Raw genomic sequence first — 8,462 nt, forward strand, 5'->3', positions numbered from 1 at the left:
CCCTGACTGGCAGGATAGAAATAGCCCAAAAGTATTTTTCTTACTTATATTCCCTTCCCATTTGCATTTCACATACCTATTTTCGTATACTGTGTTGTCGTGATGTAACTGTTCTTTATTTTTTTTTTCAGGTTCCACATTTTCTATTGCGTTGTTTAATGTACGTGTTCTGACAATGTGCCGTGTGTCAATAATGTGCCCCATCCCCCACTGTCTGGAGAGTGCCATCCTCATGGCCTTGGCCTTTGAGAAGTATTTGAGTCTGGGCATGTGAGAGCGACTGGTCGGAGTACAGGGCCTTTTGCTGGGACATCTTGTAGGAGAACCACAAGATTATGGCCTTTGGGGGCACCTGGTGGCTCAGTCAGTGAAGCGTCTGCCTTCCTCTCAGATCATGGTCCCAGGGTCCTGGGATCGAGCCCCACATTGGGGTCCCTGCTCAGCAGAGAGCCTGCTCCCCCTGCTTGTGTTCTCTCATTCCCTGTCTCTGTCAAATAAATCAATTAAATAAATAAAAATAGATAGTGGCCTCTTGTGTTCAGACCAGCTCTGAGTCAATAGTCGAGAATTTTGCAAGACAGTGAAGTGATGTCATCTCTTTCCATGTTTTAATTGGCATCTCTATACCAGCCAGCACAAGATTTACATTCGCGGCCCAGACCTTTCTTGACAGCTTCGGTCTCCTGGGTATATTGTTCTTTGAACATTTTGCTGTTTTTAAAGATACCTAAAAACTCAATATTAACCTCATCTGGCTCCTAGGATGTAAGCCTAGGAGCAGGGCAGGGACTTTGTTTCTGTTTGTTGTTTTACTCCTGTATGGTCAACGCCATATGGCAGTTGCTCAATAAAAATTTGTTCAATTCTGAAAAAATAAATGTATTATTCCTTTTACTTATTTTTTTATTTAAAGATTTTAATTTATTTACTTATTTTGAAAGAGAGAGAGCATGAGTGGGGGGAGAGGCATAGGCAGAAGGAGAGGAGGAAGCAGAAGGAGAGGGAGAAGACGGCTTCCCACTAAGCAGGGAGCCTGACGCAGGGCTCCATCCCAAGAATTTGGGATCATGACCTGAGCCAAAGGCAGATGTTTAACTGACTGAGCCACCCAGGAGCCCCTGTATTATTCTTTTCAGCCAAACTCTATCAGAGCATGCGGCCATAAAACAATTTACTTAAAAAGGTATATAGAGCGTTTTCCATATTTCAGGGTCTCTTGTAAGTAATAATTCCCTAAGTTTTATACCTGTGATTTTTAGTGGTGTTGAGTCATTTCTAAAGGATAAATTATGAAACATGAGGCTAACGTGCTAAAAGCTGTGAACATTTGTAAGCTGCTGCCTTCGGCTCAGGTCATGATCTCGGGGTCCTGGGATTGAGTCCCGTGTCGGGCTCTCTGCTCGGTGGGGAGCCTGCTTCTCTCTCTCTCTGCCTGCCTTGCCTCTCTGCCTATTTGTGATCTCTCTCTGTCAAATAAATAAATAAAATCTTTAAAAAAAAAAAAAAGCTGTGAACATTTGTATGGTAAATGATATGTATGATCAAATTTTTTCCCAGTGGGGATTAGGAAAAAAACACCAGAGCAATGCTAGACTAAAATGGGTGAGTTTTAAAATATGTTTTTAAAATATCCCCATTAATAGAATCAGCATACCATCTTGTTTCCCTTTTCTCCTTCCTTCCTTCCTCTCTCTCTCGAGATCTCTCTCTCTCTCTCTCTCTCTCTTTCTTTCTTTCTTGTCTTCTTTTTTTCCTAGAAAAAGACTGGCTGGTCAGGTATTTGAGATGTCAGAGTAAATGGTCATCTATTCTGGAACCAAACAATAAACAAATGAAAACACAAAACCCTAGAGTTAAAACTTATGCTTAGATGTCTAAAATGCCTAAGATCTCTCCAAAGAGAATTTCAGACAGTTCATCCCTGAACCTGTAAGTAACTAGCGTCTCAGAGATTTGAGAAAAGGAATCCATGTCACTGTGAAACTTACCACTAGCAGGAAACAGTCGCAACAATGTGTAAGCTCTTGTCACAACAAACAGCAACTATACCAGGGGTTCAGAGAGCGTAAGGATAAAGGGTAAGGATCTGAAGAAGTTCAATATGTCTCCCTTCCAGACTGGATTGCTGGTAGATTTTAACATCGAAAGGTATCTACATTATACTGATGAGCAAAGCAAAATAAAACAAAGCAAAAGTTTCAATACCCAAGGTCACTTGTCAATATTGGTATCATGAAAAGGAAAACAATGCTGTGTCATGTGTGTATCCGTAAGTGCAATTAAAAAATGCACATCTCCTACGAAGTATTCTTATCAAAATATAACACATGAATCTGATCAAGCTTCTAACATCTGTTCACAGGAACTTGAGGGGATAAAGGTACACATCATAGGCCACAAGGAAGATGCGGTGAGCTAAATCCAGAATGTGAAAAATTCCAGGCCAAGGCACCAGGATGCTTTCACAAGTAAAACACAAGAATAAAAGAAACGGAGGGGGCGCCTGGGTGGCTCAGTGGGTTAAGCCTCTGCCTTCGGCTCAGGTCATGATCTTAGGGTCCTGGGATGGAGTCCCGGATCGGGCTCTCTGTTTGGCAGGGAGCCTGCTTCCTCCTCTCTCTCTGCCTGCCTCTCTGCCTACATGTGATCTCTCTCTGTCAAATAAATAAATACAATCTTAAAAAAAAAAAAGAAGGAAATGTGTTATTGATTAAAAGACACTTAAGAGGCATATTGACGACATGCAATGTGGACATTATGTTCTTATTGGAACAACCCAGTTGTAAATAAGAGACTTAAGAGACAATCAGGGAAACCTGAACACTGATAATATTAAGTGATTTTTGATAGATTTTGGAGTGTGTTAATGGCATTGTGGCAATGTTATTAAAACAAAGAGTCCGTGCTCGCTTCGGCAGCACATATACTAAAATTGGAACGATACAGAGAAGATTAGCATGGCCCCTGCGCAAGGATGACACGCAAATTCGTGAAGCGTTCCATAATTTAAAAAAAAAAAAAAAAACAAAGAGTCCTTGCGCTTTAGGATGCATAATATAGTATTTATTTATTTATTTTTCTATAATGTGGTATTTATTGACAAACTGTTACAGTGTCTGGGACTTACTCTTCAATAGTCAACAGTGGAGTTGAAGCACAGAGAAAACAAGTTACACGTCGATAGTTGTCGAAGCTGGGTGACAGATAAACGAGGGATTATTTTACTAGTATTTTATCTTTCTTAAATTAAAAAAAATTATTTTAAAGTGGGCTCCACACCCACTGTGGGGCTCGAATTCACGACACTGGGATTAAGAGTCCCGTGCTCTACCAACTGAGCCATCAGGTGCCCCTAGCATTTTCTCTTTTATATAAGTTTTAAGGTACCTATAATAAAAATAATAAGCGCTTTTGGGGTGCCCAAGTGGATCAGTCGGTTGAATGTCTGACTCTTGATTTTGAACCCCAAATCCAAGTCCAGCTCTATGCTCAGTGTGGAGTCTGTTTGAGATTCTTTCCATCTGCCCCCTCTCAAATAAATAAGTAAATATATCTCTAAAAAATAATAAACACTTGTAAGAGTAGGTTTCAAAATAATGCATAATATTAGAGATTTTTGGAATAATGTTGGGTCTTTAGGCAAAAGACAGGCTGGGAAGATACATACAAAAACAATAATGGGGGCACCTGGGTGGTTCAGTTGGTTAACACTCCAATTATTGATTTCAGCTCAGGTCACAACCTCATGGTTGTGAGATCGAGCCCCACCTCGGGCTCTACACTGGGCCTGGAGCTTGCTTAAGATTCTTTCTCTCTCCCTCTTTCTTTGCCCCTCTACCCCCTCTAAAAATATTAAAAAATATATATATATATCAGCCAGGAAAAAAAAGAGAGAAAGAAATAAGAGGCATCCAAATAGGAAGAAGTAAAATTGTCTTTGTTTGCAGATGATATGATCTTATATAGAGAAAATCTTAAAGACTCCACACACACACACACAAACCTGCTAAAACTAATCAATAAATTTAGTGAAGTTGCAGGATACAATATCAACATATTGAAAAGAATTGTGTTTCTATACGCTGGTAATGAAACCCCTGAAAAAGAAATAAAGAAAAAAATTTTATTCACAGTAGCATCAAAAACAACAAAATACTTAGGAATAAATCTAACCAAGGAAGTAAAGGATCTTTACTCTGAAAACTCCAAGACTTTGATGAAAGAAATGGAAGAAGATACGAATAGAAAGATATCCTGTGTTCGTGGATCAGAAGAATTAATATTGTGAAAGTGCCCATATTACCCAAAGCAATCTACAAATTCAATGCAATCCCTATCAAAATTCCAATGTCATTTTTCACAGAATTAGAACAAACAATCCTAAAATTTGTATGGAGCCGCCAAAGACCCCAAATAGCCAAAGCAACCTTGAGAAAGAACAAAGCTGGAGGCATTACACTTCCTGATTTTAAACTATACTACAAGCCTGTAGTAATCAAAAAAGTATGGTAGTGGCATAAAAATAGACACTTAGACCAATGGAACAGAATAGAGAGCCTAGAAATAAACCCGTGCATGAACAATCAACTAATATTTGTCAACGGAACTGAGTACTCAAGGGGGAAGGAGAGTCACTTTAATCAGTGGTGCCAAGAAAACTGGATACCCACATGCAGAAAAATGAAAGTGGACCCCTGTCTTCCACTGTCACAATAATTAACTTGAAATGAATTAAAGATCTAAATTTAAGACCTGAAACAGTAAAACTCCTAGAAGAAAATATAGGGTAAAAACTCCTTGACATTGGTTTCCCCAAGAATCTTCTGGATATAACAGCAAAAACACAAGCAACAAAAGCAAAAATGAAGAAACGGCATTATATCACACTAAATACCTTCTGCACAGCAAAGTAAACGATTGAATAACACTAAAAGGCAACCTCGGGGCGCCTAGGTGGTTCAGTCGTTAAGTGTCTGTCCGCCTTCCGCTCAGGTCATGATCTCAGGGTCCTGGGATAGAGCCCCGCATCCGGGCTCCCTGCTCAGTGGGAAGACTGCTTCCCCCTCTCCGGTTGCCCCCGCCCCGGTGTGTTCCCCCTCTCTCACTGTCTCTCTGTCAAATAAATAAAATCTTTTTAAAAAAAAGAAAAGAAAAGACAACCTCAGAAATAGAAAAAAACGTTTGCAAATGATATATCTGATAAGGGGTTGGTACCCAAACTATATTCAAGAACTCATACAACTTAATGGCAAAAAACCTAACATCCCAATTACAAAGTGGACAGAGGAACCGAGTAGACAGTTTTCCACAGAGGATCTACAGATGGCCAACAGGTATATGAAAAGGTGCTTGACATTACTCATCATCAGAGAAATGCAAACCAAAATGACAATGAGATATCACCTCCCACTAGTCAGAATGGCTGTCATCAAGAAGACAAGGGATAAGCATGGGCGAAGATGCGGCAAAAAGGGAAGCCTCACGCACTGTCAGTGGGAATGGAAACTGGCACAGTCTATAGCAAGCAGCACAGAGGTTCCTCAAAAAATAAGAAATAGCACTACCATATGAGCTAGCAATCCCACTTCTGGGTATATATCCAAAGGAACTGAAATCAGAATCTTGTAGAGAGACATCTGCTCCCCACGTGCTTTGCAACATTATTCGTAATAGCCGAGACACGGAAACAACCTAAGTGTCCATCAGTGGATGAATGGATAAAGAAAGTGTGGTATATCTATAGATGTATCTACCTCCATATATGATATATAATGGAATACTATTCAGCCACGAGAAAGAAGGAAATCTTGCCACCTGCAGCAACATGGGATGAAATTCAAGGGCATTGTGCTAAGACAGAGGAAGGCAGCTAGTGTATGATCTCACTTGTATGAGGAATCTAAAAAAGCCGAACTCATAGAACCAGAGAGTAGAATGGTGGTTACCAGAGGCTGGAGGGGTGAGGGAAATGGAGTGATATTGGTCAAAAGGTACACTCTCCCAGTTAGAAAATGAACAAATTCTGGGGATCCAATGTATGGCATGGTGATTCTGGCTAATGATACTGTATCATGTACTTTAATGTAGCTCAGGGCATAGACCTTAAAAGTTCTCACCACAAAAAAGAAATGGTGACTATGTGATGGGATGGAGGTTGTAGATATTGCTATGGTGGCGATCATTTTGCAACATGTAAATATATCGAGTCAACGTGTCCTACACCCACCCTAAACATATACAGTGTAATGTGTCAATTACGTCAAAGCGGGAGCCAGGGGGTAAAAACCGCCTAGGATCGGAATAGTCTTTCTTAAAGAAAATCACAAAAGTACAGTTTATAAGGCAAAAATTTGGTAAATGTCTACTTCAGAGGAATTTCTGCTCAATTAAGGGGCCCATAGACAAAGTTAATAGACCAATGAAAAATTGGAAGTCAATATTTAAATGTCTAACACCAACCAAGGACAATATCTACTGTATATCATGGAACTTCTGCAAATCAGTAACCACAATGGAAAGCTAGGAACTCCAATCGAAAAACAGGCAAAACATGACAGGCAGTTCCTAAGCCTGATGCCAAGAAACATATGAAGCAATATTTGAACTTTTTAATAGTTAGAAAAGGGTAAGTTAAAACAACTACGATATAGGGGCTCCAAGGTGGCTCAGTCATGATCTCAGTTTCCTGGGATCGATTCCCATGTCGGTGTCCTTGCTCATCGAGGAGTCTGCTTCTCCCTCTCCCTCTGTACCTCCCCCTACTTGTTCTCTCTCTCTCAAATAAATAAATAAATAAAATCTTTAAAAAAAAAACTATGATATGTTATTTATACCCATGAGGTTATCATAAATTGGAGAGTTGGATCATGCCACATTTTGGCAGGGATGAGGGGACAGATGAACTCCACGCCCAGTGGGTGACAGCAGCCCTTTGAGAATGCCATCTGGCAGTCCTCATTTAAGTATAGCTAAGTCCTATGACTTAGAAATCTGAGACCTAGGCAGAAATCCCCGGGCAAATCCTGTCCTCACAGTGGACATAGATGAGGACGTAGATTGCTTGCTAGGGGGCAGTACGGGTGTCTGACCCTGCTGGAGAAGCACCACAAGGGACCAAGTAACATTGGTGAATCCTGAAAACACACGCTTCACAAAACAGAAATTATCCAACCAACCGCATGACCAATACCATCTCTTTCATTTTTTAACTTAATAAACTATGTTTTTAGAGTAGTTTCGGGTTCGCATAAAATTGGTCAGATAGGGCAGAGTTCCCGTACGCCCCCCCCCCACAGCTCACAGGTTCCCTTGCTAGTAACATCTCGCCTTTGCGTGACACATTTGTTACTACTCATAAGATAATGTTAATACCTGATTATTAACTGAAGTTCATGGTTTACATTATGGCTGACTCTTGATTTTGTACAGTTCTAGGAATTTTGACAAATGGTCATGACATGTATCCACAATCACAGTGTCATACAGAATAATTTCATTGCTCTAAACCTCCTCTTGTTCCACCTGTTCACCCTTCTCCCTCTCCCCACGAAACTCTGGCAACTGCTGATCTTGTTATAGTTTTCATCATTTTTAAAAATGTTTTTTATTGCGGAAAGCCTGGGTGGCTCATTCGGTTAGGTGTCTGCCTTCAGCTCAGGTCATGGTCATGGGGTTCTGAGATTGAGCCCCGCCTTGGGGGGGCAGGATCCCTGCTCAGGGGAGAGTTGACTTCTCCCTCTCCCTTTGCCCCTCCCCCTGCTTGCGCGCTTGCTTTCTCTCTCTCTCTCTCAAATAAATAAATAAAATCTTAAGTAAAATAAAATAAAGTGGTTTTTATGATGGCAAAAGATATATCCCATAAAATTTACCGTTGTAACCATTTCAGGTGCACAGTTCAGGGGCTCTAAGTAGATCCACAATGTAGGGCAACAGAGCTCAAGAACCTTTTCATCTCACAAAACTGAAACTCAGCCCCCATTAGACAACAGCTCCTCATGGCCTTCCTCCCCCAGCTTCTGGTAACCACCATTCTGCTTTCTGTTTCTATGAATTTGACTACTTTAGATCCTCCATGAAAGTGGAGTCATACAGTATGTGCATTTTTTTTAAGATTTTATTTTATTTATTTGAGAGAGAGAGACAGTGAGAGAGAGCATGAGCGAGGAGAAGGTCAGAGGGAGAAGCAGACTCCCCATGGAGCTGGGAGCCTGATGTGGGACTCGATCCCGGGACTCCAGGATCACGCCCTGAGCCGGAGGCAGTCATTTAACCAACTGCGCCACCCAGGCGTCCCAGTATGTGCATTTTTGTGACTGATTTATTTCACTTAGCAGAATGTCGTCAAGGTTCACACACACTGGAGCCTGTGCCACAATTTCTTTCTTTTTTAAAGCCGAATAATGTCCCATTATACGTAAATACCACATTTTGTTTATCCACTCATCCATTCGTGGCATCTGCCT

General features: G+C 40.8%; 1 non-coding gene across 1 annotated transcript; it reads left to right on the plus strand.

Moving 5' to 3' along the window:
- The first annotated feature begins 2,902 nt into the window (after positions 1-2,902).
- LOC122897770 lies at positions 2,903-3,009 on the plus strand. The gene has a single exon (XR_006382613.1). It is a non-coding gene; the product is annotated as a U6 spliceosomal RNA (small nuclear RNA).
- The last annotated feature ends 5,453 nt before the right edge of the window (positions 3,010-8,462 follow it).

Source organism: Neovison vison, chromosome X, assembly GCF_020171115.1.
Source record: "Neovison vison isolate M4711 chromosome X, ASM_NN_V1, whole genome shotgun sequence".
NCBI lineage: Eukaryota > Metazoa > Chordata > Mammalia > Carnivora > Mustelidae > Neogale > Neogale vison.